At 36.3% G+C, this 11,802-nt stretch overlaps 1 long non-coding RNA gene across 1 annotated transcript; it reads left to right on the top strand.

Annotated features, from left to right (window-relative positions):
- The first annotated feature begins 236 nt into the window (after nt 1-236).
- LOC105440988 lies at nt 237-10,401 on the top strand. The gene is made up of 5 exons (XR_004065560.1): nt 237-501; nt 6,460-6,588; nt 7,178-7,306; nt 8,197-8,324; nt 9,426-10,401. It is a non-coding gene; the product is annotated as an uncharacterized LOC105440988 (long non-coding RNA).
- Nucleotides 10,402-11,802: the final 1,401 nt, after the last annotated feature.

The raw sequence follows: 11,802 nt of genomic DNA, 5'->3' as shown, positions 1-11,802 counted from the left end.
TTCTGACGGCTCCAATTCTTGGATTTATTGATTGCCCTTTTATACCAAGTTAGCAGGAGTAAATTGTAATTTAAATCCGCTGGAAATTTTACTGGAAACGCATTTTCCTGTTTTTAAATAAAGTTTACAAAATAGTATTGATCTTCCCAAAGATCATGACGGACTCTCGATTTCAAAGGCAAAAAGCGCCAACTTGCGTTGAAATGTGAACAATCTAGGGTTAGCTGCCTAGGGCTAGCGCTAGCTGGCTAGGGTTAGGAAAACTCTAACATTTTCGTACAGTATTGATTTTCGCTTGATCGAGCGACCAGGATATCCGACTGCGATGCGCGCCTCCTTGGCCGGGCCGGCCAGCCGGGCTGATCGACTCGCGGCTCTAGCTAGCTACTAGACTGGACGCCAAACGGTGTCGTGAAATGCATGCACATTTTTGCAGGATCGACATGATTGCTGTCGACGTCGATGTCGAGGCAGCTTACTCGACGAGCTGGACGAAGGCTGGTATGTACTTTACCCTGTGTTGTTAGTTTATCATAGACTAGGAGGATAAATTAGAACTAAGTTAGATCTAGATGATAGATCTAGACTCTAGCCTAGGGCTAGGCCTACAAATCTATCGTTAACAATGCATGGCCTCTTTTCCTTTGCCTTTGCTTTTGGCTCTTTACTTACTTACTTACTTTAATCCATCGATGCTTGTAGGGCATCTTAGTCTTATGAGTTATTAATATTATTATTTTAGTTTTTTTTGTTGATGAATTAGATTTCTAGATTTAGAAACGACCAAACTGAAGTGAAAGACTGCTGCTGCGGTAAATATGAAGGAGGGGCCATATGAAAGCGATAGATTTGTCGATCTAAATTCTTTATAGAACTCCATGGCCAGGAAGCTCCGACGCCGACGCCAAAGGCGTCGAAAACAGGAATAGACTACTAAACAATACTAGACTAGATCTAGATCCATCTAGTACTAGTACTAGTCTCTAGATCTAGTCTAGCTAAACTTGCAGTTACCGTGTTGCACTAGCCGTTACTTGTAGACAAGCGCGTAGCCAGGATTTCATTTTAGTGAGCACGCGAAGCCCGCGTAGCGGCTCCCTAGGGGGGGGGGGGGTGGGTGCAGCTTTGACGTATCATTAAATTATTAGAGAAAGAAGACGATTCGTTGGACCGTACTCGACTCTTAATCCTTATCTAAATTCAGTTTCTTTTGACGTTTCATTAGAGAAAGAAGAAGATTGGTTGTACCGTCCTCGGCTCAACTCTTAATCATTGTTTGAATCAAGCTCCCCTTCCTCTGCGCATAGCGCGGAAGCTTTGACGTTTTTAATTAGATTATTAAAGAAAGAACACAATTTGTTGTACCGTTCTCGACTCTTAATCCTTTTTCTTCCTACGTCCTCTTCCTTTCTTTTTTTTTTTTTTTTTTTTTTTTTTTTTTTTGGCCGGCGTTTTTTTTGGGGCGACCGCCCCCACCTGGCTACGCGCATGGCAGTAGCAGCACATACCCGTCTTATACTATTACATTAGGTCTGAATCTATGACTGAGTGCATCCCCCCCCCCCCCCCCCTGGGCATAAGGCGCGCACTTTACTAAGCCACTCGTACTGTAGATCTGATTTTGCGCGTCATGCAATTGATTAAAAAATTTGCCCTCGGGCTTGGCTGACACTGTACAACTACAATGTACATGCTTGAAGAAACCATCGTCTGAAATCTGAATACTTGTTGTAGATGCTTTGAAATCAGTGAAAAGCTTTCTGTTCGACCATTGGCACATACAGTACATGTACGTCAGAGTTTGCAAAGCATGTCAGGTAATTTACAAGAACTTGGCCTATCCCATCATCTTTTGCCACCATAAGAATTAGTAAAATGTGGGTATGTTACTATGTTCACGTAAGGATTTATTGGATCCAGGAGGCCAAAATTGCCAAGTTATGTATTAAATCAAATGTCTGTTCACCCTCTAAACAATAATAATAATAATAATAATAATAATAACCGAAAGCCACAGTTTCATTGCCCTTTAAGGTAAGGTTGATCCAGGCCAGCATCCCATACGTCCCAACACAACATGTAAATCGCTTAAGTTATAACAACAATTCCATGGACGTGGATATATAGATCTACAGTACCATACAGTACTATACAAATTATGTAATTGGGTGTATATGGCCCCTGATATCTCGGAAACCTAAATCTAAGCTTATATGGGAGTTTGCTTAATTTCAATTTGGACCTTGAAAACCCTGGGAATGGAAAAAAGCTAAAATGGCCCATTTTTGAGAAACACGTACCCCTTTGCCAAGCTAAGGCTAGATAGTTTGGTAAAGGCAAGCGCCCAAAGTAAACGTACATTGTGTGTGCGCCAATTCTTACCTGCATACATTCAAAGCATGGTAGATGCGTACATCCTAGACAATGGACTAGTCTCTATCTGCAGACCCATGAACAATTACTGTAGTATTGTAATGGGTATTCAAATTATACAATTAGTCTGGAAACTATTTTTTCTGAACTTATTAGTGGAATGGACTGGACTACTAAAACTCATTTGTAAGATTATTGATTACGGGTGGTGTTTCCGTTAAAAGTAGAGACCTGGTAATTTTGATGATGTTCTGCAAACCAAAACTGAAAATGCATTTTCTCTTACACATGTCAATATCAGATCTTTGAATAGAAATATAGAAAACCTAAAACTGTTATACGAATGTAGTATCAAATCAAAATTTGATATAATATGTTTATCTGAAGTGTGGAGCGTACCAGACACATCCATCTTGGGCATACAAGGCTATACTTTAGAGGTGAAATGCCGCAATCATACTTTAAGAGGTGGAGGTGTTGGTGCATACATTCACTCTTCCCTTAAATACAGGCTTTTGGGAAATTTTGAAGTAGCACATGCTGAATCACTTTGGTTGGAAGTAGTAATTAATGAAAAGAAGATCATTATTGGTGTCATCTATCGCAAGCCAAATACAGATATTCATGAGTTTCAGGATAGTCTGTTAAGTATTGTACATGATCTGAAATTAGACAAAAGTCAATGTGTGCTAACTGGAGACTTCAATATCAATCTTCTAGGCGATGAAATGGCAGCTGATAACTTTCTCACCTCCATGCAATGTATCGGCATGCATCAATTGATTAATTTTCCTACTAGAGTAACGCAACATGGCTTCTCTTTGATTGATCATATATATACCAATATGAATGTTCCCAGTATTCATGCAGGAATAATTGAATCTGACGTTACAGACCACTTTCCGATCTTTACCATTTTTAAGTCTAATATACAATTTAAGAAAAAGTCTTGCCGAGGAAAATTAATGTCTCGTTCTTACAAGAACTATGATGTTACAAAATTCCATGCTGAGCTTGCCAATATAACATGGGAATCAGTTTATGCAGCGGATGATGCTGATCTCGCATACTCCCGTTTTTGTGAAATCATGACAAAAGTGTGTGATGAGCATGCACCAGTTGTAGCTCAACACGGTAAAAGGAGAAAGAACGAACCTAAGAAACCTTGGATTACAAAAGCTATAATGAATTCCATAAAAAAGAAACATACAATGTATTCACAGGTTCTTGCCACCAACCACAATCCTGTCTATTTAACAACATACAAGAAGTACAGGAATATGTTAACTACAATAATCAGAAACTCAAAGAGAAATTACTATAGTAGGATATTCCTTGAAAATAAGGGTGATACTAGCAAAACATGGAAGACTGTAAACGAGATTTTAAGTGGTGGAAACAATTCGTTTAAGCCAACAGTGGTGGATAAATTGTGTGTGAATGATACTGGTACTAATGAAACCCTGTGTAATGAACAAGATATTGCAAATGCATTTAATGACTTCTTTGTTAATGTTGGTCCAAATTTGGCGAATGCCATACCAAACACAAATCGTAATACAGAGAAAGTTTTAGACGATGGTGTAGACAAATCTTTCTTCTGGAAACCAGTTACTGAGACTGAGGTTAGCAACCATTTAATAGCCTTGAATGTAAAGAAAGCTAGTGGGTATGATAATATGCCAATCAAGCTGATAAAAGATGCTGTGCACTATGTAACTTCTCCCCTTACATTTATTTTCAATCTGTCTTTCACCTCTGGTAAATTCCCAGATGCCTTTAAAATAGCAAAAGTGACACCTGTTTATAAGAAAGGACCTAAAGATGAAGCAGGAAATTATAGACCTATTTCAGTATTACCTGTTCTTGGGAAGGTTTTTGAAAAAATTGTAAATAATAGGCTTCTTGACTTTCTTGAAAAAAATCATGTATTATATGAGCACCAGTATGGCTTCCGTAAAAAATACAGTACAAAATTGTCAATGATAAATTTAGTTAACACTTTGAGGAATTCAATGGATGAGGGAAGAATCACACTTGGGATATTTGTAGACTTTAAGAAAGCATTTGATACAATTAATCATGATATTTTATACAGCAAACTTTCACACTATGGAATACGAGGAATAGCATTACAGTGGTTTAAGGACTATTTTTATAGAAGATTTCAATTTGTACAGTACGGAAATGTAACATCTCCCATGCTGCCTTTAACATGTGGTGTACCGCAAGGCTCTGTCCTAGGCCCAACGCTTTTCCTACTTTATATTAATGATATGCCATTTGCTACACGTTACTTTAACTTTCGACTCTTTGCGGATGACTCAAACTTATTCCATACATTTCCTGAAGGGCAAAAAGAAATTGATATGACTGAAGTGAACACAAATCTTCAAATTGTTTCAGACTGGTGTAATGCTAATAAACTGACAATTAATTTACAAAAGACGAGTTATATGCTAATAAGAAACCAGAGACGGCAGATTAATGTTCAAGGGCAACTGGCTATATCAGAAGCTGAAATAATAGAAGTTGATTCTTCGCTCTTTGTTGGGATAAAGATTGATAAACACTTGACTTGGAAACCCCACATACAAATGGTTAATAAATGCATCAGACAAAAAGTAGGAATCCTCTTCCGCTTACGGCATTTTGTGCCTAGAAATATCCTAGTGTTGTTGTATAAAACCTTTATTCAACCTCATATATCATACGGAATTGAAGTGTGGGGGAGCACTTACAAGTCTCACTTAAATTGCATACTGTATACACAGAAGATGGCCATACGGACAATCACATTTAGCCATTTTATGAGTCGTTCAGCACCATTGTTTTACGAATTGAAAATCTTAGATATTAACAAGTTCTATGAGTTGTCTCTATGTACATTTATGTATGACCTAGTACATAATAATTTACCTCACTGTTTGACGGATTATTGTGATAAAATTGAGCATAGATACAATACAAGAAAAAGAGAAAAGGGCCATCTACGTATACCACTGTATAAAACAACACAAGGCAAATTTTCAGTAACTTGTGTAGGAACCCGATTATGGAATGAACTTCCCGATGAAATCAAAAACAAAGGGTCTAGAAACACTTTTCGTAAACATCTCAACGATTACTTGATGAATAAGTGATTGAATTATGCAAGTACACATGTATATATTGTAAATAATCTCCATATTACATTTTTGTTGTTTTTTTTTGTCAAAAAAATGCAATTTTTTGTATAAATAATCTGTAGATACATGTATCTATGACTTTTTAACCTGGTATATCCTCTTCATAATTATATTTGGAGTGTAGAAATTGTGCTACGGTATTACTCAACATGTATACTTCTACTGTCAAGTTTTATTTTTTGATAATGATATATTTATTTTTGCCAAGTGTGTGCTAAGAACAGGGGCCAGACTCGACTAGCACATGTGCTATTATTTGGCTCCTTTTCATCACCTTCTATATTCTATGAGAAAAGACATATGTCTAGCATATCAATACTTTGTTAGGTTTTTCTTTAATATGATCTATAATATTCATTTATGAACATGTACCATTCACGATGTATTCAAATGTTTAATCACTGATGTTATTGATGATGAATAAATCAAATCAAATCAAATCAAATACTGACAAGATTTGACTCAAGTGGTGTGCTACCCTTACAGGTGCACCTGGAAATTGTCAGGTATCGCCCAAAATGACATTTGAGTCTTTCATCCCATGCCAAAATCATTGTTAGATATGCCCGAATGATGTATGAAAGTTTCATTGAAAAAGAACTCTGCTTTCCTGGTTAAAACAGCAATAATTTGTGTCAGATTTTACAACGAATTACTGTATGACGTGTATGCGGTTTATTTGACACATGGTACACATGATTAATTCTTCTAGAAAAACTAAATTGAAATAGAAAGACAGCATTGTAATAGCCAATAAACATGTGTCAAATTAACATCTTGATCTTTCTGTGCTGTAAGAGAAACCAGTGCTCATATTAAGATAGCAATGAATGCAGAATGCCATTTTGTGCATATTTGTTTTTGTTATTATGTATGTCTTCTTATTTGATTACTACAGTAACAAACCTGTGCAGCATTTGATCGAGAGGCTGTTTGAACAGCCACATACTTAGACCAGCACTTAGACCAGCTTAGCATCAGGATGCATGTCAATGTGAAGAGGCTGTGAAACCTCTCCAAATGCAGGGTAAGATTTTCAAAAATTGTACCCCTCCTTGATTTTGTGAAAACACTGAAATGCATCTTATCATCCTCACATCACTTGGTGCCATACACAGTGACTCGTTTCTCCCAGAATGTCATCATTTTCAGCAAATTCTTTTATTGTGATGTTAGGAAGGCCAATCGGCTAGGTCGTTCCAGGCCGCGTCTTATTTTTTCGTACCCCAGCGAGCCCAGATTCCAGTATGAACTGTTCACCTATTCACCTATTCACCTATTGTTAGATATGTCCGTATGATGTGTGAAAGTTTCATTGAAAAAGAACTCTGCTTTCCTGGTTAATACAGCAATAATTTGTGTCAGATTTTACAACAAATTACTGTATGACGTGTATACAGTTTATTTGACACATGGTTACACATGATTAATTCTTCTAGAAAAACTAAAATTCAGTGTAATAGCCAATGAACATGTGTCAAATTAACATCTTGATCTTTTCGTGCTGTAAGAGAAACCAGTGCTCATATTAAGATAGCAATGAATGCAGAATGCCATTTTGTGTATATTTTTTTTGTGTTATTATGTATAAATGTCTTCTTATTTCTTTACTACAGTAACAAACCTGTGCAGCATTTGATCGCGAGGCTGTTTGAACAACCACATACTTAGACCAGCACTTAGACCAGCTTAGCATCAGGATGCATGTCAATGTGAAGAGGCTGTGAAACCTCTCCAAATGCAGGGTAAGATTTTCAAAAATTGTACCCCTCCTTGATTTTGTGAAAACACTGAAATGCATCTTATCATCCTCACATCACTTGGTGCCATACACAGTGACTCGTTTCTCCCAGAATGTCATCATTTTCAGCAAATTCTTTTATTGTGATGTTAGGAAGGTCAATCGGCTAGGTCGTTTCAGGCCGGGTCTTATTTTTTTGTACCCCAGCGAGCCCAGATTCCAGTATGAACTCACTTTCATACATAAAAAGAGGTCACAAACAATTGGACTTCGATTATTTATTGCTTTGCCCCACTATTTATAAAGGCAAAAAACTGAATAAACTGAGATTCAAACCCTCACGTCAAATCCAAAGTCCTATTAGTAACACGCTGTCCTTACCGATTGAGCTGACGATGAGTTGATGACAGATTGATTTGTGGGATATGTATGAAAAAAATATTAGTCTTAAACATATTATCAAATACTTCAGGGAGGATACCCCTATGAAATTTAAACATAACAATTAATATATTCAGTTTTACCAGATGAAACAAGGAAAGAGTTTTTAACTTTACAACAAGGGGAAGTGAGTGGGTATCAAATTTTACTGTTTGATATTATACGTATGGCACGTTTCTGGAGCAAGAATCATTTTTAATGAGCTTTGTATGTATTTCCCCATATTTCATTGCAATAATTTAAATGTGTTAATATAATCGCGTTATAAATATAGCACAATATCTTGAGATGTGAACAGTTTTTTTAATTTATACAACTCACCGATACTTCTTGATAGCTTAGAGGAAATATAATTTATGTTTATGATAGCAATGCATAAATGCAGAACGCCATTTTGTGTATGTTTTGATATTTTTGTATTATTGTCTTCTTACATGTATTTGTTTACTACAGTACCATACCTGTGCAGCATTTGATCGAGAGGCAGTTTGAACAACCACATACTAGACCAGCACTTAGACCAGCTTAGCATCAGGATGCATGTCAATGTGAAGAGGCTGTGAAACATCCTTAAATGTTGGGTAAGATTTTGCCAGATATATCTCATCACATGTGTCGGGACCCTTGAGAGATTTTGTCCCATGAAGAGTCTTGTGATATCTTAGAGCACCTGTTGATGGATCAATTTGTAACTTGGTATGTTCCCACATTGTGGGTGACAATGATATGATTGATATTCGGATCATGGAATAAAAGGTCACAAGGCTTTATGATAACTGCTAAGGTGTACAATATCATAAGAACCAGTTGACACATTACCAGTAATATGTGTATCTTTTGGATTTTGGAGGCCTTTAGATAAAATGTCTCAGGGCTTATATATATTTACAAACATATTGTATTACTGTGATCACATTATTTAGACAAAATATCATCAATTTTTGTACCTGTATGTCTCTTGAGGGGAAAATATTTGGTCAGAATTTGGGGACACAAGTTCAAAAGGTCAAGGTCATATGACTGCCGGTATATTATAAATACATGCTAAGACTGTTTATAATGGCAAAATATCAAGAACTGAATATCAGATTTCAATCAAACTTGGTACCTGAATGTATCTTAGGGGACTTACGTACCGGTACCTTACCATTTTGGGGTCATGAGGTAAAAGTTCAAGGTCACAGAATTTATAGGTGCGAAATGGCCTTTATTTGTAAAAACTCAAGAAATGAATGTCAGATTTTAATCACACCTGGTACCTGAATTTTATGAAGCCAATGTAGTGGTACAATCTTGGGGTCATGAGGTCAAAGGTCAAGGTTACAGTAATCATTCTAAAATAGCTTGTAATTATGATTTCTCAGGATCTGATTGATGAATTACCATCAAAGTTGAGTTTACAGATTAATTCAGTGCATGTTAATTTTGGCTTGATAGCGGAGTCATTATTTTCAACTGAAGATGATCTCTTGCTCCTCAACCCCTTACGATTCTTAGGATTAAATGAATATCGGCCTTACCTTTCCCAGTTTGCATATGTTTTTGTTGTTGATAGAGTGCTTATCAGGGTCAATCCTTTTCGTCTAAAAGACAAATTGGAAGATTAGTCCCAACCATTTGTATTATCTTTATGCATTGATAATTGCCACTGATATGCCCATTTTCTTTCTTTTGCCCTATAGGTATCGATGGATATAGGGTCAACCACACAGTTTATCACCCCAATGCGTCAGAGAAAGGACATCAATACTGAAGTGGGCATGCAAATGGATTCCATCTATTCAAAACCATGAAAGAACCTGCTATGACACAACCAGTAATGATGTTTCCCTCAAGCGGAAAGCAGTAGAGTGGACTTTCGTTTGATTAGTCGCCACTAGCACCACAGAATTCATGTACATTACAGCAGGGGTGTGCATGATCCTAACAGACAGCCATTACCAACATGATCAAGGCCATATTGAATGTTATTGAAATGTATGTTTTCCATAAGTTTCAGTAAATGGAAAGCATTGTCACTTTTTGTTTAAATTCCTATCGCTTAAAGAGGTAGTTCAGTTTTGGTAAAGTGGGTGCTACACAAAATAATTTGTTTGTGAGATAATGAAAATCAAGTGTAAAATTTGAAATTTAGAAACGGCTGAAATATCAATAAATATATCCAGTCAGAATAAATTTGGGCCCCAAATTTATAAGATGATTTTTCTAAAAATTAATAAAATGCTTACACTTTTCAAACATTTTTAAAAGAGGTTTTTAAATAGTTGTTGATGATTTCTTTATATCATCATTATTTCAACACAACATCACAAGCATAACTTTGTATGAAAAATGGTTCAAACCAATGTTTTTTTTAGAGCGCCTTCTTGTGTTTCAATGGCTCTTTTTGAATGATAACAGGTTATTTTTCTTCCATAGTCTTCGTAATTTTCTATAACTTTGAAGCATGGTGAAATAATAACTATTAGATTGTAGTGTTGTTGTTTTATGGTAACTAAAGCTTAGCTCTACCAAAATTGTACTACCCCTCTCAAGGGAATGTCCCCCATTTACATCGTCTGAATATTTTCTCGTAGATGAATGGGGACGAATTCAATATTCAAATAAAATGTCAGGTCGAACACCTGTTACCGGTATTTGGATTCTACAAATGAAAAACGTGTGTGTAGAAATCATCCCTTCCTTAAACTACACAGCAGCCATTAAATGTGTTTAATTTGATTTAGCATAATGTTACTACAATGTTGGAGTTTTGACATAAAGATATTGTATGGACAACATTTCTTTCAGGTTTGACACGAACAAGTTCTCGAAAATTGACAATGAAAATTACATATTAGCTATAAGTTTTATAAGTCCTAGATATTTTGTTCAGTATTTGCTTGCACCATTGTTCAATCACAATCTGTGTGCAGTTTATTTGGTGATTGACCTGTGGAGATAAATACAGTTCCTGTTGAAAACTCCTGTTTCACGTTTGACACATGTATGGCATGACGTGCACCAAATTGCACCATGTCAAGTATATATGCAAAATCTTCCTTACCGTGGGAGGGAGGTAACCCCCTCCCCCTCTGGCTCTGCCCCAGCCCTATGTTGCTTCGCTCCCTCGGGACTCATTCTTGGCTGTATGTTGTTGGATCATACATAATGTTGCATATATGGTTTATGTTGGAACTGCATATGACACTAATAATACAATGGTTGATTCAAAAGAAATAGCAAATTGCTTCAATGCTTACTTTGTTGGGGTTGGCCCCAATCAGGCCAATACAATAGCTTCGACTTCTCACAATTTCTTCAAACTCCCTGCAACAAGTCATTATTTCTCAAACCAACAAACTTGATTGAAATCTTGAATATTGCACGTTCTCTTAAAATAAGCTATGCTAACGGTCATGATGGGATAAGCACATATCTTTTGAAACAAGTTATAGGAAATATAATAACCCCACTAGTGCATATTTTTAATCTCTCTCTGACGACAGGTACATTTCCAGAAGCATTTAAGATTGCTAAGGTTGTTCCGATATACAAAAAGGATGACTCTTCCCAAGTCTCAAACTATCGCCCTATTTTCTATTCTCTCGAGTTTGTCCAAAGTATTGGAAAGACTTATATACAATAGGCTATATTGTTTTCTAACAGAAAATGACTTACTGAATCAGGATCAATATGGTTTCAGGAAATACCACTCAACCGATTTAGCCCTTGCACAATTATATGATAAGGTTTCGAATGCTTTGGCGTCTCGAAAGCATGTTATTGGTGTATTCATGGACTTAAGCAAAGCATTTGACACTCTTGATCACAAGGTACTATCAAGCAAACTTCATTATTACGGAATAAGAGGAGTTGCTCTTGACTGGTTTAATGATTATTTGTCAGGTAGAAAGCAATATGTAAGCTACGAATCTGTAGATTCATCATTATTGCCTATGAAATGTGGTGTCCCACAAGGATCGATACTCAGTCCTTTATTGTTTCTACTGTATGTTAATGATATCTCGAACTCAACTACATCATTACAATATATTATATTTGCTGATGATACTAATG

Source organism: Strongylocentrotus purpuratus, unplaced genomic scaffold (genome assembly GCF_000002235.5).
Source record: "Strongylocentrotus purpuratus isolate Spur 01 unplaced genomic scaffold, Spur_5.0 spur5_scaffold_20, whole genome shotgun sequence".
Classification (NCBI taxonomy): Eukaryota; Metazoa; Echinodermata; class Echinoidea; order Camarodonta; family Strongylocentrotidae; genus Strongylocentrotus; species Strongylocentrotus purpuratus.
The sequence above is the reverse complement of the archived record's forward strand: the minus strand, read 5'-3'. Positions and strand labels throughout refer to the sequence as shown.